This window comes from Oncorhynchus kisutch, linkage group LG4 (assembly GCF_002021735.2).
Source record: "Oncorhynchus kisutch isolate 150728-3 linkage group LG4, Okis_V2, whole genome shotgun sequence".
Classification (NCBI taxonomy): Eukaryota; Metazoa; Chordata; class Actinopteri; order Salmoniformes; family Salmonidae; genus Oncorhynchus; species Oncorhynchus kisutch.
The window spans coordinates 35,932,171-35,954,703 of record NC_034177.2 but is presented as its reverse complement, the minus strand read 5'-3'; the positions used below and the strand labels follow the sequence as shown (position 1 = coordinate 35,954,703).

General features: G+C 44.4%; 1 non-coding gene across 1 annotated transcript; it reads left to right on the top strand.

Annotated features, from left to right (window-relative positions):
- The first annotated feature begins 21,072 nt into the window (after positions 1-21,072).
- Positions 21,073-21,127, top strand: LOC116374053 (U7 small nuclear RNA). The gene has a single exon (XR_004209882.1). It is a non-coding gene; the product is annotated as a U7 small nuclear RNA (small nuclear RNA).
- Positions 21,128-22,533: the final 1,406 nt, after the last annotated feature.

The following is a 22,533-nucleotide window of genomic DNA, read 5'->3' as shown; positions in this document are numbered from 1 at the left end:
AGAAATCATATTGCTACCCAAAGAATACACAGGTTGCACTGGGGAGATGTGTGCTTCACTGGCGTGCTGTTGATGGACAAACAGTACATGTGATAACATTGCATGTGTACATACAGCAAAATATAATTGTCCATCAGGGATGTGATAGAAGAATATGTTTCTCTGTGTTACCAGACCTTTTGATCCAACCCCTGGTCAGGGGGAATCCCCATACCTAGCCTCAGATTTCTGCTATTCCGTGAGAGCTGAACGGCCATAAGCATGGTGACCTTTTGGGGTCAGAAAATCATTTGTGTCCCATCCATGGTCTTTGTGTTCTGTGGCATATAATTGACGTTTAATGAAGACAGGTCCAGGCATGGGGCCGCAAGGCGATAGAGAGTGGGGTGAGGGGTGGAGGGGGAGAGGGGAGAGAAGGGGAAAAAGAGTGGAGAGAAAGTAAAGCAGAGAAGAACAGACGCTGAGGACGAACAGCCTGTTGAGTCACTGCCAGCCCCATCTGTCTACTATTTCACATCAGCACCATCAAAAACACACAGAGGGGGAGGTGTGTGCGTGCGTGCGTGTGTGAGTACGTGCGTGAGTGTATGTGTATCACTTTCCTGACATTCCAATAGGAACACATTCAGCACAAAATAGGAGGAAACTTTTGTATTTCATTTTGATTGTTCTGTTTTTTTTTTAATTATCCCGTTCTCTGGTCGTACACCGGGTATGGCTGAGTAGTCCTCTTCCCTTCCTGACAACTCTTCCCGCCAAGGAGTACAGTAGCTGTGTTATTCCTAGGAGAAGACAACAGAAGTTGGACTGACTCAAAGTCTATGCTGCTCCACAACTAGAGACAACTCTACAGTGTGCGGCGAGAGGTTAGCCACTGTGGAGGGAGCATTGGGATACCCACAGTACAGCGGCTTTAACTTAGACTTAGAGGATGTTACTGTGTGAAAATAGAGTATTCAGTCTCCAATTGAGTCAAAATGAGCGATCTCCTCAAACACGGTAACATTGCCTTTAAAAGTCACATTACAAGCAAGATTGTAAAACACATTGCGGTTGGGATTTTTAAGTTGTTATTTTCAGAAATACAATAGACACATTTCCAATTCAACTCTCACCTTTAGTCTTCAGTCATAAGGAATTCTGTTTTGGCAACACAATATCATGTGTGCACCATGGCCCCACTGTCGACTGAATGCCAACACTTCTCAATATATCCAACTTCAACTAAAGTTCAGCCATAGTATCGTAAAGAGTCAGTGGTGAGCTCCAGCTATCTCCATGGCGGCAGAGATTCCACCGTGTGTTTGCTCATGCCCTGATGAGACAGCACAGGTACTGTAAAGATATGATATAGTGCCTTCAGAAAGTATTCACACCCATTGACTTATTCCACATTTTGTTGTGTTACAGCCTGAATTTAAAATGGTTTAAACTGACTTTTTGTGTCACTGGGCTACACAAAATACCCCATAATGTCAAATCTCAAAAGTTTTACAAATTAATTAAAAATGAAAAGCTGCAATGTCTGGAGTCTGGAGTCAATAACTACTCAGCCCCTTTGTTATGGCAAGCCTAAATATGTTCAGGAGTAAAAATGTTCTTAACAAGTCACATAGTCACTCTATGTGAAATCAGGAGTCGCTGGTGCGCGATAAGACAAGGACATAACGACGCTAGGCCAATTGTGCATCACCCCACAGACCTCCCAGTCACAGGCCAGTTACAACAGAGCCTGGGCGCGAACCCAGGGACTCTGATGGCACAGCTGGCGCTGCAGTACAGCATCCTTAACCACTGCGCCACCCGGGAGGCCTAACATGATCTTTTAAGGACTGCCTCATGTCTGTACCCCACACATATGTAAGGTCCCTCAGTCAAGCAGTGAATTTCAGATACAGATTCAACCACGAAGACCAGGGAAGTTTTCCAATGCCTCGCAAAGAAGGGCATCTACTGGTAAATGGGTGAAATAAATAAAGAATCTGACACTGAATATCCCTTTCAGCATGGTGAAGTTATTAACTACACTTTGGATGGTGTATCAATATGCCCAGTCACTACAACGATACAGGCGTCCTTCCTATGTCAGTTGTCAGAGAAGAAGGAAACCACTTAGGGATTTCACCATGAGGCCAATGGTGACTTTAAAACAGTTGAAGAGTTTAATGGCTTTGATAGGGGAAAACTGAGAATGGATCAACAATGTTGTAGCTACTCCACAACACTAACCTAAATGACAAAGTGAAAAGAAAGAAGCCTGTACAGAATACAAAGATGCATTCCAAAAGATGCATCCTGTTTGCAACAAGGTACTAAACTAATACTGCAAAAAATGTAGCAAAGCAATTTTAACCTTTTGTCCTAAATACAAAGCGTTATGTTTGGGGCAAATCCAATACAACCCTTTACTGAGTTCAACTCTCCATATTTTCAAGCATAGTGGTGGCTGCATCATGTTACGGGTATGCTTTTAATAGTTATGTACTGGGGAGTTTTTCAGGATAAAAAAGAAAAGGAATGGAGCTAATCACAGGCAAAATCCTAAAAGAAAAATCTGGTTCAGTCTGCTTTCCACCAGACACTGGGAGATGAATTCACCTTTCAGCAGACACTGGGAGATGAATTCACCTTTCAGCAGGACAATAACCTAAAACACAAGGCCAGGCCTACATTGGAGTTGCTTACCAAGTGAATGTGGTGAATGTTCCTGAGTGGCCGAATTATAGATTTGACTAAAATCTACTTGAAAATCGTTGACAATACCTTAGAATGGTTGTCTATCAATGATCAACAACCAATGTCAAATTAATTAGACTCACAGCTGTAAAAAGGTGCCAAAGGTGATTCTACAAATTGTTGACTCAGGGTTGTGAATACTTATGTAAATGAGATATTTCTGTATTTCATTTTCAATAAACTTTCAAAAAATTTGAACATCTATTTAATCCATTTTGAATTCAGGCTGTAGCACAACAAAATGTGGACTAAGTCAAGGGGTATGAAAACTCTCTGAATGCAGTGTATGAGTGATATCTGGTTCTGGGGAGAAAGTCAATGAAAACAGGTTTGAGTGCTGAAAATGGCCTCATATGCTATATACTTAGAAATGAGTTTATCTAGTTGATGTACTTAAGTGGACATAAATATGTTATGTGTATGATACACAGCATCAGAGATGAGGCTTGTTACAGTAGGCTGAAGGTTGTTACCATGCTTTGTGCTCCGGGGTCTCGGGAAAGGTCCTTCTGTACTGTAGGAGGAGTGCTAGGCAGGGCAGGGAGCGGACACACGTGGTGTCACTTTGCTGAGGCAATCATCCAGGAAGACCAGAGTTGACTGCATGTTATCTATACTAAGCACACAGCTAGATAACTGTGGTGTATATGACGTTGCATATCGATTGCTGCTTCGGAATTGTATCTAAGATGAGGCTAAAGCAGAGTCAGGTGAAATGACTTTTCAAGACAGTTTATTCCTATATTCAATATGTTCTGTAGGTGTAGACAGTTTGTTAACCCCATATACAGTGGAGTAGCAGCCAGACAGGATGTGTGATATGCTATGAGAAGAGAGCATCAGGCAGGTAAGAAAATAATTAAAACAGCACCCCTCAGGTTAAAACTCACACTAAATTAGATGGAGGTATGACAGATTCTGCCCAGGGGAGGCTCTCTGAAAGGTCGTCCTTTCCATAAGGGGAATAGGAACTTTACTTTACTTACTTCGTCCTCTCCTCTCCTCTCCTCTCCTCTCCTCTCCTCTCCTCCTCTCCTCTCCTCTCCTCTCCTCTCCTCTCCTCTCCTCTCCTCTCCTCTCCTCTCCTCTCCTCTCCTCTCCTCTCCTCTCCTCTCCTCTCCTCTCCTCTCCTCTCCTCTCCTCTCCTCTCCTCTCCTCTCCTCTCCTCTCTCAATGGTATTTATCATTACCTGTCCTTCATACATCATGATGTCACCAACAACTAACTTACAGTAGACGTGTCTCCTCCATGGCAGTTGTCTATAAAATCTACAAGCACCGTACAAATGCACACGCATCTTTTTTCCCCTCCCCAGCCTTGGGTCAGACAGACGAATGAATGTCAGTTACAAGCAGTGGAGCACAAAAGTTGCCTCTTAACATCTCTCTCTCCGTGCCCCTCTTCTCATTTATCTTTGCTGTTAGATTCTACTCATGAGCGCTTACTGCAGCTTAAGGGGCTGGTCAGTAAGGCTGTGCCCACACACACACACACACACACACACACACACACACACACAAATGCACGCACGCACGCACCCGCACACTCAGATACACACATTCATGATCATATGCATACATAGTAAGTACTTTGTAACATAAACCTAGTGGCAACTGAGCTGCCACCACCTTAAAGGAGACAAAACCTTGCCTTTGCTGGAGTATTGGAATAGATTTAAGGTGTACCAAAACGTTCATCCTGAGGTGTTCTGAAACCTGACATTGTGTATTGTAATACCACATAAACAAGAGTTGTGCAACACCTTGCCAGAGGCTGGGAGCACTAACCTGGAAAAGGTTGAAAACACTATTTTGGTGTTTCAAGTCCTGTGTAGCGCAGAATTAGATCCCTTCTCTTTGGGTGTTGCTTCCTCTCTCTGTAGCTCCTTAACAATTTGATGGTGTTTCGAATCCTGTCTAGTGCAGAATTAGATTCCTTCTTCTGGAGTTTCCAAATAGTTTAAATGGGAGTCCCTCCTCTTTTTGTTTATTCCCTTTTGTACATTCCTGGATCTCCAGCGTAGCACTCTGGAGGAGGTAAGCGGGGTTCTCCAGAAGCCGGGGTCGGCTGGGGAGAAGCGCCACTGGTAGAGGGGTTACTGAGAGTCTGGGGGGTTACAGTTGTGGCTTGCTGCCTAGTAGATCATCTGCAGAATTGCTCCAGAAATGCAGTGAAAGCATGGTCATGGCGTCCCGCCAAGGTCTGGAGTCCTTCCATAATTGTTTATTTATCCGTTATTAACACGTTCTCAGTTACAGCAACGACCTGGGGAATAGTTACAGGGGAGAGGAAGGGGATGAATAAGCCAATTGTAAACTGGGGATTATTAGGTGACCATGATGGTTTGAGGGCCAGACTGGGAATTTAGCCAGGACAGCGGGGTTAACACCCCTTCTCTTACGATAAGTGCCATGGGATCTTTAATGACCTCAGAGAGTCAGGACACCCTTTTAATGTCCCATCCGAAAGACGGCACCCTACACAGGGCAGCCACCCCCTGTGGCATTGGGATATTTTTAAGACCAGAGGAAAGAGTCAAATCAAATCAAATCAACCGTATTTATATAGCCCTTTGTACATAAGCTGATATCTCAAAGTGCTGTACAGAAACCCACTCTAAAACCCTAAACAGCAGGCAATGCAGGTGTAGAAGCACGGTGGCTAGGAAAAACTCCCTAGAAAGGCCAAAACCTAGGAAGAAACCTAGAGAAGGTGGCCAGTCCTCTTCTGGCTGTGCCAGGTGGAGATTATAACAGAACATGGCCAAGATGTTCAAATGTTCATAAATGACCAGCATGGTCAAATAATAATAATCACAGGCAGAACAGTTGAAACTGGAGCAGCAGCACGGCCAGGTGGACTGGGGACAACAAGGAGTCATCATGTCAGGTAGTCCTGAGGCATGGACCTAGGGCTCAGGTCCTCCGAAAGAAAGAGAGAATTAGAGAGAGCATACTTAAATTCACACAGGACACCGGATAGGACAGGAGAAGTACTCCAGATATAACAAACTGACCCTAGCCCCCCGACACATAAACTACTGCAGGATAAATACTGGAGGCTGAGACAGGAGGGGTCAGGAGATACTGTGGCCCCATCCGATGACACCCCCGGACAGGGCCAAACAGGAAGGATATAACCCCACCCACTTTGCCAAAGCACAGCCCCCACACCACTAGAGGGATATAACTTCAACCTCCAACTTACCATCCAGAGACAAGGCCGAGTATAGCCCACAAAGATCTTCGCCACAGCACAACCCAAGGGGGGGCGCCAACCCAGACAGGAAGATCACATCAGTGATTCAATCCACTCAAGTGACACACCCCTCCTAGGGACGGTATGAAAGAGCCCCAGTAAGCCAGTGACTCAGCCCCTGTAATAGGGTTAGAGGCAGAGAATCCCAGTGGAAAGAGGTGAACCGGCCAGGCAGAGACAGCAAGGGCGGTTCGTTGCTCCAGAGCCTTTCCGTTCACCTTCCCACTCCTGGGCCAGACTACACTCAATCATATGACCCACTGAAGAGATAAGTCTTCAGTAAAGACTTAAAGGTTGAGACCGAGTTTGCGTCTCTCACATGGGTAGGCAGACCATTCCATAAAAATGTAGCTCTATAGGAGAAAGCCCTGCCTCCAGCTGTTTGCTTAGAAATTCTAGGGCCAATGAGGAGGCCTGCGTCTTGTAACCGTAGCGTACGTGTAGGTATGTACGACAGGACCAAATCAGAGAGATAGGTAGGAGCAAGCCCATGTAATGCTTTGTAGGTTAGCAGTAAAACCTTGAAATCAGCCCTTGCCTTGACAGGAAGCCAGTGTAGGGAGGATAGCACTGGAGTAATATGAAAAAACATTTTGGTTCTAGTTTATTTAATGCTTTATCCGGGAAGCCGGAAAGTAAAGCATTAATTTTTCTGCATCATTTTTGGAGAAAGTTTCTGATTTTTGCAATGTTACGTAGATGGAAAAAAGCTGTGCTTGAAACAGAAAGAGTGCCTCCTACTGGCCCTCCAACACCACTTCCAGCAGCATCTGGTCTCCCATCCAGGGGACTGACCAGGACCAACCGGGCCTAGCTTCAGAAGCAAGCCAGCAGTGGTTTGCAGGGCGGTATGCTGCTGGCTTGGGTTTGGGTTTGAAGGGGGGTTCATAAGGGTTTGAAGTAACTCCTCATGTCTTCCAATGATAATTCCATGGAAGGAGACAGCATTGCGGAGCTGGTCTGAGTCTGCTGGGTCAGTTATGGCCAGTTCGTACTATCACAACTCAGGAAATGACCCAGATACAGACACAGGAGGCGGAAAGTTTGGTTCTCAGAATATTTATTATAAACAAAGGGGCAAGCAAAGGGCAGGCAGAGGTTCCTAATCCAAGGCACAGTCAATCAGGGACAAATTGGCAGGTAGACTCAGGACAGGCAGAAAGGTCGGAACCTGGACGACTAGAATACATGAACTAGAGAAATGGCTAAAGACGCTGGTAAGACCTGACAAAACAAGACGCACTGGCAACAGACAAACAGAAAATGAAGGTATAAATACACAGGGGAAAATGGGAGGCACCTGGTGAGGGGTGGAGACAAGCCCACGACAGGTGAAACAGACCAGGGTGTGACAGGTGAAACAGACCAGGGTGTGACAGGTGAAACAGACCAGGGTGTGACAGGTGAAACAGACCAGGGTGGGACAGGTGAAACAGACCAGGGTGGGACAGGTGAAACAGACCAGGGTGGGACAGGTGAAACAGACCAGGGTGGGACAGGTGAAACAGACCAGGGTGGGACAGGTGAAACAGACCAGGGTGTGACAGGTGAAACAGACCAGGGTGTGACAGGTTTTCGATTTCGGTTTTTATTCTTTTCTTTTAACATGAAATGTATAATTAAATAATGACAAAAGTATTTTTTATGGAAACTCCCAAGTCAAAAATACTGAACATTCAATTGCCAAAACATTGAACATATTCCTGTAACGGCGTTCTTCGTTTGTCGAAAGAGAGTCGGACCGAAATGCAGCGTGGTGGTTAATCATGAAAATGGCGATACATGAAATAACGTAATAAATACAAAACAACAAAGGGAACGTGAAACCTAATACAGCCTATCTGGTGAAACTACACAGAGACAGGAACAATCACCCACGAAATACAAAGCGAACTCAGGCTACCTAAATACGGTTCCCAATCAGAGGCAACGAGGAGCACCTGACTGCTGATTGAGAACCGCCTCAGGCAGCCAAGCCTACACTCGACACACCCCTAATCAACCACAATCCCAATGCCTACAGAAAAAAACAATACGACAACACAATAACCCCTGTCACACCTTGGCCTGAACAAATAATTAAATAAAACACAAAATACTAAGACCAAGGCGTGACAGAACCCCCCCCCCAAGGTGCGGACTCCCGGACGCACCTCAAAACCATAGGGAGGGTCCATTGTGGCGGCTCCGGCTCGGGACGTGGACCCCACTCCATAAATGTCATAGTTCCTCCCCTTCGCGTCCTGGGATAATCCACCCTCGCCGCCGACCATGGCCTAATAGTCCTCACCCAGAACCCCACAGAACTGAGGAGCAGCTCGTGACTGAGGGGCAGCTCGTGACTGAGGGGCAGCTCGGGACTGAGGGGCAGCTCGGGACTGAGGGGCAGCCCGGAACTGAGGGGCAGCCCGGAACTGAGGGGCAGCCCGGAACTGAGGGGCAGCCCGGAACTGAGGGGAAGCCCAGTACTGAGAGGAAGCCCAGTACTGAGAGGAAGCCCAGTACTGAGATGAAGCTCAGGTAGGTAGTAGGCTCCGGTAGATCCTGGCTGGCTGGCGGATCTGGAAGATTCAGGTTGACTAGCAGATATGGAAGATTCTGGTTGACTAGCAGATCTGGAAGATTCTGGTTGACTGGCGGATCTAGCTGCTCTATGCAGACTGACAGCTCTGACTGCTCCATGCAGGCTGACAGCTCCTTGCAGACTGGCAGCTCCTTGCAGACTGACAGCTCTGACTGCTCCATGCAGGCTGACAGCTCCTTGCAGACTGACAGCTCCTTGCAGACTGACAGCTCCTTGCAGACTGGCAGCTCCTTGCAGACTGACAGCTCTGACTGCTCCATGCAGGCTGACAGCTCCTTGCAGACTGACAGCTCCTTGCAGACTGACCGCTCCTTGCAGACTGACAGCTCCCTGCAGACTGGCAGCTCCTTGCAGACTGACAGCTCTGACTGCTCCATGCAGGCTGACAGCTCCTTGCAGACTGGCAGCTCCTTGCAGACTGGCAGCTCCTTGCAGACTGGCAGCTCCTTGCAGACTGGCAGCTCCTTGTAGACTGACATCTCCTTGCAGACTGACCGTTCTGGCTGCTTCATGCAGGCTGACATCTCTGACTGCTCCATGCAGGCTGACAGCTCCTTGCATACTGGCAGCTCCTTGCAGACTGACAGCTCCTTGCAGACTGACAGCTCCCTGCAGACTGGCAGCTCCTTGCAGACTGGCAGCTCCTTGCAGACTGGCAGCTCCTTGCAGACTGACATCTCTGGCTGCTTCATGCAGATTGACAGCTCTGACTGCTCCATGCAGGCTGACAGCTCCTTGCAGACTGGCAGCTCCTTGCAGACTGACAGCTCCTTGCAGACTGACAGCTCTAAAAGATCCATGCAGGCTGACAGCTCCTTGCAGACTGACAGCTCCTTGAAGACTGGCAGCTCCTTGCAGACTGGCAGCTCCTTGCAGACTGGCATCTCCGGCTGCTTCATGCAGACTGACAGCTCTGACTGCTCCATGCAGGCTGACAGCTCCTTGCAGAATGGCAGCTCCTTGCAGACTGGCAGCTCCTTGCAGACTGGCAGCTCCTTGCAGACTGGCAGCTCCTTGCAGACTGACAGCTCTGACTGCTCCATGCAGGCTGACAGCTCCTTGCAGACTGACAGCTCCCTGCAGACTGGCAGCTCCCTGCAGACTGGCAGCTCCTTGCAGACTGACAGCACCCTGCAGACTGGCAGCTCAGGCTGCTTCAAACAGGCGGGAGACTCCGATAGCGCAGGAGAGAAGGAAAACGCTGGCTGCGCTGAACAGGCGGCAGACTCCGACAGCGCAGGAGGGAAGGAAGGCTCTGGCTGTGCTGAACAGGCGGGAGACTCCGACAGCGCAGGAGAGGCGAGGCGCACTGTAGGCCTGATGCGTGGTGCGGGCACTGGTGATACTGGAGCGAGGACACGCACAGGAAGCCTGGTGCGGGGAGCTGCTACCGGAGGACTGGTGTGTGGAGGTGGCACAGGATGTGCAAGGCTAGGGATGTGCACAGGAGGCCTGGTACGTGAGGCTGGCACCAACTTCACCAGCCGACTAACACGCACCTCAGGACGAGTATGGAGCGCTAACTCAGGTGCCATCAAATCCCCGACACGATCCATCGGACGAATATGATATCTATAGCACCAAGCTAGCAACTCCCTCAACTTCCTCCACTCCACTTTCCCCATTAACTCCTTCACAGTCTCTGCTTCGCTCACCTCTAACACCGGCTCTGGTTCTGGTCTCCTCCTTGGCTCCTCACGATAAACAAGGAGAGTTGGCTCAGGTCCATCTCCTGACTCAGCCACTCTCCCTCTGAGCCCCCCCCCAATACATTTTTTGGGGTGACTCTCGGGTTTCGCTCTGCGCCGCCGTGTCTGTTTCTCCAACTCCATTCGCCTATAGCCTTCTTCACACTGCTCCAGCGAATCCCATGCGGGCTCCTGCACTCTCTCTGGGTCGGCCGCCCACCTGTCGATTTCTTCCCACGTCGTATACTCCATGCCATTGCTGTCCATAACGTCCTCCTTTCGCTTTTCCTGCGTTCGCTGCCTGTTTCCACGCTGCTCGGTCCGTATGTGGTGGGTGATTCTGTAACAGCGTTCTTCGTTTGTCGAAAGAGAGTCGGACCGAAATGCAGCGTGGTGGTTAATCATGATCTTTAATGAAGAGAAAATGACGATACATGAAATAACGTAATAAATACAAAACAACAAACGGAACGTGAAACCTAATACAGCCTATCTGGTGAAACTACACAGAGACAGGAACAATCACCCACGAAATACAAAGCGAACTCAGGCTACCTAAATACGGTTCCCAATCAGAGGCAACAAGAAGCACCTGACTGCTGATTGAGAACCGCCTCAGGCAGCCAAGCCTACACTCGACACACCCCTAATCAACCACAATCCCAATGCCTACAAAAAAAAACAATACGACAACACAATAACCCCTGTCACACCCTGGCCTGAACAAATAATTAAATAAAACACAAAATACTAAGACCAAGGCGTGACAATTCCATTGTCTCTGTCAGATCCAGATTAGTTGGAAAAATATTTCAGTTGTGTACATTAATTAGTTGAGCTTACGACGTTTCATTTTTTAAAAAGTAGCTCTCATGCTAGAAAAAGTTGGAGACTCCTGATCTAACCTAAAGTAGCAGGTGTAAAAGTGTATCCTTCTCTGTTCGAGCTGTAAAGAACAGGCACGTTTGATTATGGTCATAGGAGTTAATTACCATGTTCCTACCCTGAACTAGGTCGAATATTTGCTGAATGAAAACTACAACTCCCTTCAGTCCAGCGTTCCACATAGTTCTTGACTTGATTTCTCTCGTGAACGATTTGATTTTGATTTGAACTGATGTTGGCCAATTAGTTATTTAGCTGCTGGTGCTGACACATGCACAATCAAATACACCGCTGCAGTTGACGTAGCCTACGTAAGCTGACAAAGCCTCGCAATCCAATCACAGTATGTGACGACAAAACTCAGTCTGGCCAGGTTGATATCAAGATTTTAATTGGGTAACGTCGCACACTGTGACATGTAATTACCGTAAAAGACTGAATTCCACATAGGTATGGGAACGCCTTTAGACAGATTAAAAAATCTGTCACGTATTTATCTTGTTTATATTCTTCGGAAGTATGGCATTCATTTTCATATTCATTAAAAAATGCCTGCTAATGTTAGCAGTTGCACTTCTGCACAAAACATCAGCCCAGGGCTCAATACGATCCAAATCAAATCAAACCAAAGTTTATTTGTCACGTGCGCCGAATACAACGAATACAACCTTACAGTGAAATGCTTACTTATAGGCTCTAACCAATAGTGCAAAAAAGGTATTAGGTGAACAAAAGGTAAGTAAAGAAATAAAACAACAGTAAAAAGACAGGCTATAAAAGTAGTGAGGCTACATACAGACACCGGTTAGTCAAGCTGATTGAGGTAGTATGTACATGAATGTATAGTTAAAGTGACTATGCATATATGATAAACAGAGATTAGCAGCAGCGTAAAAAGAGGGGTTGGGGGGAGATTGGGGGGTCACACAATGCAAATAGTCCTGGGAGCCATTTGATTACCTGTACAGGAGTCTTATGGCTTGGGAGTAAAAACTGTTGAGTAGCCTTTTTGTCCGAGACTTGGCACTCTGGTACCGCTTGTCATGCGGTAGTAGAGAGAACAGTCTATGACTGGGGTGGCTGGGGTTTTTGACCATTTTTAGGGCCTTCCTCTGACACCGCCTGGTGTAGAGGTTCTGGATGGCAGGCAGCTTAGCCCCAGTGATATACTGGGCCGTACGCACTACCCTCTGTAGTGCCTTGCGGTCAGAGGCCGAGCAATTGCCCTACCAGGCAGTGATGCAACCATGCGCTCGATGTTGCAGCTGTAGAACCTTATGAGGATCTCAGGACCCATGCCAAATCTTTTAGTTTCCAGAGGGGGAATAGGCTTTGTCGTGCTCTATCCACGACTGTCTTGGTGTGGACCATTCAAGTTTGTTGTTGATGTGGACACCAAGGAACTTGAAGCTCTCAAACTGCTCCACTACAGCCCAGTCGATGAGAATGGGGGCGTGCATCTCCTCAGTCTTGGTTACGTTGAGGGATAGGTTGTTATCCACCAGTCATCCCTTATGCTAATGAATCTGACCTGAGTCTTTAGATTCAGATGATTGTACATGGCATGGAAGGTTTTTCAGATGGATTTAATCACAGTACTGTTGAGTTAGATGATATGATTGACTGTTGACTGTTCAGTTGGCATTAGTCTATGATTATTGTGTTGATTGACTTTGGATAGGATTGGCAAGCCTGTTGGTAACGTAGTATGTATGTTTTTCTGCATGGAGACAGAGAAATTGCTGATAATAACAACCAAACATGACAGTACATGAATGCCTAATTAGATTCATTTGCATTAAAAAAAAGTTCAGGGAAGATGCAAACAAAGGCAACTTACAGTTGAAGTCAGAAGTTTACATCCACTCAGGTTGGAGTCATTAAAACTCGTTTTTCAACCACTCCACAAATTTCTTGTTAACAAACTATAGTTTTGGCAAGTCGGTTAGGACATCTACTTTGTGCATGACACAAGTAATATTTCCAACAATTGTTCACAGACACATTATTTCACTTATAATTCACTGTATTTCAATTCCAGTGGGTCAGAAGTTTACATACACTAAGATGACTGTGCCTTTAAACAGCTTGGAAAATTCTAGAAAATGATGTATTGGCTTTAGAAGCTTCTGATAGGCCAATTGACATCATTTGAGTCAATTGGAGGTCTACCTGTGAATGTATTTCAAGGTCTACCTTCCAACAAAGTGTCTCTTTGCTTGGCATCTTGGGAAAATCAAAAGAAATCAGCCAAGACCTCAGGAAAGAAAATGGTAGACCTCCACAAGTCTGGTTCATCCTTGGGAGCAATTTCCAAATGCCTGAAGGTACCACGTTCATCTGTACATAGAATAGTACACAAGTATAAACACCATGGGACCACGCAGCCGTGTGACCATGCAACCTGAAAAGCCGATCAGCAAGAAAGCCACTGCTCCAAAACTGCCATAAAAACAGCCAGACTACGGTTTGCAACTGCAAATGGGGACAAAGATAATACTTTTGTACATCTGTTCTGATGAAATAAAAATAGAACTGTTTGGCCATAATGACCACCGTTATGTTTGGAGGAAAAAGGGGATGCTTGCAAGCCGAAGAACACCATCACAACCATGAAGCACAGGGGTGGAAGCATCATGTTGTGGTGGTGCTTTGCTGCAGGAGGGCCTGGTGCACTTCACAAAATAGATGGCATCATGAGGCAGGACAATTATGTGGATATAGTGAAGCAACATCTCAAGACATCAGACAGGAAGTTAAAGCTTGTTCGCAAATGGGTCTTCCAAATGGGTCTTCAAGACATGAGTGATTGTAGTCTTTGACCATTTTTTGGGCCTTCCTCTGACACCCCCTAGTATATAGGTCCTGGATGGCAGGAAGCTTGGCCCCAGTGATGTATTGGGCTGTTCGCACTACCCTCTTCCTTACGGTCGGATGCCGAGCAGGTGTATGGATTATCTTGTCAAAGGAGAAATGCTCATTAAACCTCTACAGGATCGGTGTCCAGACTTCGGGACGGTTGATTTAACGTAAGCTAATGTGATTAGCATGAGGTTGTAAGAAACAAAAAATATTCCCAGGACATATAGCCAGAAATCTTAAATTCTCGTTAATCTAACCTCACTTTCCAATTTACAGTAGCTATTACAGTGAAATAATACCACACTATTGTTTGAGGAGAGTGCACAATTATGAAAATGTATGAATAAACCAATTAGGCACATTTGGGCAGTCTTGATACAACATTTTGAATAGATATGCAATAGTTCATTGGATCAGTCTAAAACATTTCCCGTACAATGCTGCCATCTAGTGGCCAAAATCTAAATTGTGCCTGTGCTGGAATAGTTCAATATGGCCTTTCTCTTTCATTTCAAAGATGATGGTACAAAAAAATAGAAACAAAATACATGTATTTTTCTTTGTATCATCTTTTACCAGAACTAATGTGTTATATTCTCCTACATTAATTTCACATTTCCACAATGTGAAAAAAAAGTGTTTCCTTTCAAATGGTATCAAGAACATGCATGTCCTTGCTTCAGCTCCTGAGCTACAGGAAGTGAGATGTGGGTATGTCATTTTAGGCGAAAATTGAAAAAAAGGGGCGGATCCATTAAGAGCAGGAATGTAAACAAATTTGTGCTCAACCTTCGAGAGAAATAAGCTTTTTGTGTGTATGGAACATTTCTGGGATCTTTTATTTCAGCTCATGAAACATGGGACCAACACTTTGCACGTATTTGTATTCATTCTACATTCAGTGTATCAGAACACTTCCATTGGTTTTACATTCAAACACCCTCCAAACACCAGATATCAGCTTAAGTGCGCTATACTTTTCACAGTTTTACTACACATTGATGGTGTTTTGAGTCTCCCTCTTCTAATAGTGTATGATATTCAAAAGGTTAACCTAGGATCCCCAATGACCATAAAATACATGCACGTTGGTTCAGCCCACTATCTAGAGCACCTCACATATACCCTCTACTAACTACACTATAGAAGTGTTCCCATTATGAATTATCCAAATACAGGGGTAGGAGAGGGGAGGGGATTATTGTCAGAGGAGGAGACTGTCCTCACAGCATTGGTAGATGTCAGACTGCAGTCACCTTGTGCACGTTGGTTCAGCCCACTTGTTACACCGGTTAGAGGAGGGGACAAGGCCCAGGGGCAGGGTGAATGGCCACAGCAGAGTTTTGATTCAAGTGCTGTTCTGAAGATCTCTATCTCTGTCTCATCCCTCATATTTCTTCTCTCTTCCCTTCTTCTCTCACCCTGCACTCTTTTTATCTCTCCCTCTTGCCCACGTCATCCCTCAGTGCCCATCCTTACAGCGCCTGCAGACCGTGTGTGTAATCACAGAGGTAGTCAGAGAACAGTTAACCGTCACTGTACTGTGTGTGTGTCTAATATAAACACAATTGGAGACGTTCGTCTGTCGGCAGTCATACCTCCCAGAAACTGGCACAGGAGCTATCAGTGATCTACTGTACTCTCTCACACACACACACAAACACAAACACACAAACACACACACACACACGTGGATGCTTCGGGGAGACATGTAGGTCTTTGAGGTGTACTTTTGAACCCTCTCTGTCAGTCACGGTGCTTTAGCACATATCAGCCATGATGTCTTGTAATTGATGTCATTACCAGCCCACAGCTATTCTCACACAGCACACAAGCATGATAGAATTGGACTGAACAACAGCAGACAAACATGATAGAATGGGACTGAATGACAGCACACAAATATGATAGAATGAGACTGAACGACAGCAGACAAACATGATAGAATGGGACTGAACAACAGCACACAAACATGATAGAATGGGACTGAACAACAGCACACACACATGATAGAATGGGACTGAAAAACAGCACACAATGAAACCACATCTGATAGGGCACAATCTGTGTCTTCTTCATCGACAGATCTCTTGCCCTAGAGCCTCTTGCTCTATCTCTTCCTCCCTTTCTCCCTTCACCTCTTCCTTCTTCAATCTCTCTCTCTCTGTCTCTGTGTTTTCCTTTCTCACTCTTTCTTTGCATACTCACACAGATAACCAGAGGAGTCTTTGCTGGCTATGACTGTCAGCACCTATCAGATTAATCCACCCTTATGGAAAAACCACATGGATTTCACAAGTTTTAATGTGAAGTTAATGTGATAACATGTGACAACATGTGAAGCAACATGTGATAACATAAAACTACACATGTGACAGCATGTGAGCCCCTGTGAGGACATGATCTAATGTGACATTTATGTGAAATAAACGTGACAACATTGGGATGCACAATTTCAACATGTGATACGATACAACACATTTGAACACGTGAAAATCCAGGTGTCCAATAATATTTAGAAGAAAAAAATATTTTGAAAGGCATAATTTACATTATTTCAATTTAAACAGTCATGGTCCCCTGCAGATTTGGTCTATTTCCCGGGTTGTTCCAGGGACGGCCCCAAGGACGTTTGTAGAATGCTGTGTTATTGTCCCCTGGAGGTTTGGTCTATTTCCCGGGTTGTTCCAGGGACGGCCCCAAGGACGTTTGTAGAATGCTGTGTTATTGTCCCCTGGAGGTTTTTGTCGAGTTGCAGTGAAAATATGGTAAATCTACAACTAGTTACTGTATTTTTACAGCTAAATTCAGGTGTTAATGAACTGTATGCTGATTACTTGGGAGTCAACCTCACAATCTCTTGGCTGCTAGCTACCTAAAGTTCATGCTGCACCACCAGATCTGCAGACATAATGGAGATTGGCAAGAATGCATTTCTGCACTCTGCCTAAAGTTGCAGTAAACATTAAGTAAATATATATAGCTTGAAGGTGTTATTTCTATAAAATGATAATAAGCTGCTGTATTCTGATTTCAACTACTGCAAAACCTTGTATTGTGACTCAGCCTTGAATTGGACTTGAACATAACCTCTTGGTCGTTAACAATCTGAAATGTCTTGTTAGAGTCCAGCTACACCACCAGATCTGTGAGCGTGAAAAAGATATGGCCACAGACCTTTTGGCAAGAAAGCTAGTAAAACTAGCAATGGTCAATTACACCTAAATTAGATTATACATTAATTATTTGAGGATTTGAATGTGCAACCTCTTGGTTGGGAGTGCATTGATGTTTCTGCAGTGCTACAAGGTTCATACTAATTTCTTGGATCTGTAAATGATCGTACTCTCCAAAAATAAGGGTCTGGTTAGGGTACAACTCCAGTGTTGTTACCTGGGGTACAAAAAGGTCAAAGGTACACTTCAAAGGTACACATATGAACTCACGTGGTACAGTTTGGTACCGTGTGGGTATAATGGGACATTTCTCTACCCAATGCTTTGAATATAAGGTACTTTATCAGAAGTGTTTTGCTAAAGGCGATATCCCACTAACTTCACCGTAGCTCCGTTGCTTTATTTGATTCCATGCTGCTTTAACACACAACGTCTACTAGGCACCGTACTTACAAATATAGTTAGGATTCAAATGCAAACCTGGTGTTCTGATTATAGGCTACTAAAACAGTGTTTTATGAAACAATACAGAAAAACCTATATTGGATATTCTGCTATTATTGCTGACCAGCAGATGTCACTAATGTGCATTGTGAACAGATAATGAAGCTCTTGAGTAATTGACCACTTTTTGCACAATTTGTGAAAGTACCGAAGCCTTCAGAAAGCCTCAGTCTCCCATCACTAACAATCATCACTGCCTTTTGATAGGTGGGGGCAATGTACTGGTGGGGCTCATTAGTATACTTGGATGCGTGAACAAATATATATTGTATGTGTATTTGTGCCAACCGTCAGCAGAAGTTTAAATGTTTGATTGTTATGCCGATGCAAGTAGAGCACTTCTTTAAACGCTGTTTGTCCTGCAAAAGTTGCAAGAGAACGTGTCAGTAATGAGCTGCACTGTGAAGCGGTTATTGTGCATTAAACAGTAATGTAGCACTTTTCTGCAGTCAAATGACCAAATGACCCTGTAGTGTCCTCAATGGTGGAAGGTTATTAATATGAATATACTGTTCTTTATTTATGCCGAAAATCAAGTGTTTCTATGTCAAACGGTTTTGTTATATTTCAGTTTTCTCAAAAGTTTGGATACCAACTCATTCAAGGGTTCTTCTTTATTTTTACTATTTTCTACATTGTAGAATAAGAGTGAAGACATCAAAACTATGAAATAACACATATGAAATCATGTAGTAAATAAACAAGTGTTAAACAAATCAAAATATGTTTCTTCAAATAGCCACCCTTTGCCTTGATGACAGCTTTGCACACTCTGGGCATTCTCTCAACCAGCTTCATGAGGTAGTAATTTGGAATGCATTTCAACTAACAGGTGTGCCTTGTTAAAAGTTAATTTGTAGAATTTCCTTCCTTCTTAATGCGTTTGAGCCAATCAGTTGTGTTGCGACAAGGTAGCGGTTGTGTACAGAAGAAAGCCCTATTTGGTAAAACACTTCAATGAGTAGATGTGTCCAAAATGTTGACTGGTACTGTAAGTATTTAGACCCTTTACTCAGTACTTTGTTGAAGCATGTTTGGCAGCAATTACAGCCTTGAGCCTTCTTGGGTATGACGCTACAAGCTTGGCACACCTGTATCTGGAGAGTTTCTCCCATTCTTCTCTGCAGATCCTCTCAAGCTCTGTCAGGTTGGATGGAGAGCGTCGCTGCACAGCTATATTAAGGTCTCTCCAGAGATGTTTGATCGGGTTCAAGTCCAGGCTCTGGCTGGGCCAATCAAGTTGTAGAAACATATCAAGGATGATCAATGGAAACAGGATGCACCTGAGCTCAATTTCGAGTCTCATAGCAAAGGGTTTGAATACTTATGTAAAAAAGGTATTCCTCTTTTCTATTTTTCATATATTTGCAAAAATGTCTACAAAACTATTTTCACTTTGCCATTATGGGGTATTGTGTGTTGATTGATAAGGATAATTTTGTATTCAATCCATTTTAGAATAAGGCTGTAACGTTACAAAATGTGGAAAAATTCAAGGTGTCTGAATACTTTCCGAATGCACTGTATTTGTGTATTTCTTTAATAAGGGCAAGTGGAGAGAGAGAGAGAGAGAGAGGGAGAGGAAGAGGGAGAGGGAGGGAGCGAGGGGTGCATACCTGGTCCTCTAGCCCTCAGGTGAGCTGTCAATCACAGCATATTACAGTCCTGAGACTTTACAGGGAAACAGCAACCCCCCCCCAGATTAACCATGTTCATGTGCTTCATTGCACTAAGCCCTATTAGTCATAAACACTGAGTAGTTTAAACAGTAGTAGCAACACGCGGGCCCCGCCCACCTGAGGATCTGTCTTTTTCAGCCATCTATTTCCTGTGTTTGAGGGGTGCAAAATTCACTTGTCACTTAAATCTTGATGGATTTATTGCTTCAATTTTACTCAAATCAAATCAAATCAAATGTATTTATATAGCCCTTCGTACATCAGCTGATATCTCAAAGTGCTGTACAGAAACCCAGCCTAAAACCCCAAACAGCAAGCAATGCAGGTGTAGAAGCACGGTGGCTAGGAAAAACTCCCTAGAAAGGCCAATACCTAGGAAGAAACCTAGAGAGGAACCAGGCTATGTGGGGTGGCCAGTCCTCTTCTGGCTGTGCCGGGTGGAGATTATAACAGAACATGGCCAAGATGTTCAAATGTTCATAAATGACCAGCATGGTCGAATAATAATAAGGCAGAACAGTTGAAACTAGAGCAGCAGCACAGTCAGGTGGAAGTTGAAACTGGAGCAGCAGCATGGCCAGGTGGACTGGGGACAGCAAGGAGTCATCATGTCAGGTAGTCCTGGGGCATGGTCCTAGGGCTCAGGTCCTCCGAGAGAGAGAAAGAAAGAGAGAAGGAGAGAATTAGAGAACGCACACTTAGATTCACACAGGACACCGAATAGGACAGGAGAAGTACTCCAGATATAACAAACTGACCCCAGCCCCCCGACACATAAACTACTGCAGCATAAATACTGGAGGCTGAGACAGTGACTCCTGTGACTTTTTCATACTGTACTCTTGCTTGTCGCTTTTCCCTGTTAACGTTTCGATCGCAGAAATGTTTGTCATGATTGGAGGAAATGGCCTAGTGGAATACATTGTCTTTCCATTTCATCTATAAAAGTCACTAAAACTCCATCGGGCATTTAATGCATCGTCTCAAACCCTAGAACCACATCACAAGAAAGAGAAGAGAGATACCTTTATTTTGATAAGTGGCATGTATTCATGGATCCCAAGGAATGCCAGGCTTCCCCATATATATGACCAATCAAAAAATATAAATAATGTATGTTTCGTCTCTCTGTTTTAATAATTTTCTATGAATTTGCAAGTGGCTGGATCTCAGCGGTGAAATCATCCAAGCGAGGGAAACCCCTCTGTCTCAGTATGTATAGTCAATGTACCTGATGCTATCTGGAACAAAAGAGTGTGACATGTTTCCGCTGTAGCATTTGAGTGATTGATGCCAACAAGCATTTGGCCTCCCTTGAGCTCAACTGTGGGTTGTCCTGGCGCAGAAAAACGCCCTCCAAGGGAGGCCAGTTTGGATATGGCTTCATTCCAATGAAATCACATCCTAAGCAAAACATCATCATTGTCAGACAAACATGTTTGTTTCTTGTCTACTTGTGTTGATGTCCTGCAGTAGCAAGCTAGCTTGCTAAATAAGCCCTTTCCTAAGCCATGGATGGAGATTAGTTCTCTGTACAGGCCAATGATTATGACGGCGATTCTGAACTAACCATGAATTCATATATTGTGCCACTGGCCTGAGACGATTGAAGTTCAATATGTAGCCTAGATGCATCCTAGTAGGCTCACTTTAACTAGCTAGCTAACTTAGCTGGTTCATGCAAGGAAGTTAGGCTAGCAAGCATTTGCTCTTTTAATATTTCTCCAGTAGGTTTCGTGAAGGAGAAAGCCTCCCCTTCTATGTCAAAGGTAATAAAGCAAATATACTACAGTAATGTCAGTAACACTAGGGTAAATACTGCATAATGGTCTACACAGTCTGCAAATACACTATGGTAAATACTATAGTATATACTAAAGTTATACATAGTTAACTATTGTAAATACTGCAGTGTACTACAGTAAATAATATAGTAAATACTACAGTAAAGAATACTACAGTAAAGTAAGTATTTATACCATAACATACTATTGTATTTGTTTTATGTGAGGTAGTCTGTCTCTGGGAACACAGGCAGTGAGTTAGTACCATCTCACTGCAGCAGGAGGAATGTAGCGAAGACAAAACAGGACCAGGGCCTGGCTGGGGGTCACGGACGCTCCCCTCCTTCCCTCCTCCTTCCCTCCTCACACCCACAGGCGGGGTAATAAATACAGGGCAGAAGCTTCTCCTGACAGCACTAATCCTGAGAGAAGAGGAGGGAGGAGGGAGAAGAGAGAGACAATAATACTCAGTTGGATAAAACCTATACAGATCAGTGACCAGGCTTCTGCCTTACAGTGAGAGAAATTAAGTCATAACGTCTTCACAGTATTGACCTTTCATCATGCAATCATCAAACACAGGAAAAGAGCAGTAATATAGAGTTTGATGTATTAGTATTTCTCCAGTGTCATGCTGCTGATGAGACAGGCGATGACACAGGCCGCTAGAATGGATCTGTAAATCACTGACGCGTGGTTGTGTTTTATTGGGCACAGAGGAGAGAAGAGCAGGCTGGAGGATGTGCATCGCCCCAAGACAACCCATACTTTAGAGTGTAGAGCACTCAGCACTGTGCATAGAACACAATACAAAGTTGGAAGAGTTTACTCTTGCATTGTGTTTGTATTTCTGGCATCCCTGTTTCCAACTTCATAGTGTTAGTTAGTTAGTTTTAGTTTCTCATAGTGTTAGTTAGTTTTAGTTTCTCATAGTGTTAGTTAGTTTTAGTTTCTCATAGTGTTAGTTAGTTTTAGTTTCTCATAGTGTTAGTTAGTTTTAGTTTCTCATAGTGTTAGTTAGTTTTAGTTTCTCATAGTGTTAGTTAGTTTTAGTTTCTCATAGTGTTAGTTAGTTTTAGTTTCTCATAGTGTTAGTTAGTTTTAGTTTCTCATAGTGTTAGTTAGTTTTAGTTTATCATAGTGTTAGTTAGTTTTAGTTTATCATAGTGTTCCTCTCCAAGTACTGATAGCAAACTAAAAGCAGCCCTTGTTAATACGATGTGCTGTCAATCCCAAGTAGACAGGTCCAGACCAAATAGGATCAGTTCACAGTTTCAGGTAAAAAGTGTAAACTGTGAATTCAAAATAAATAAGTAGATCGTTTTTCTATCGCTTTGGTACAATTATTACAAGTATGTGGTACATTTTCACAACTC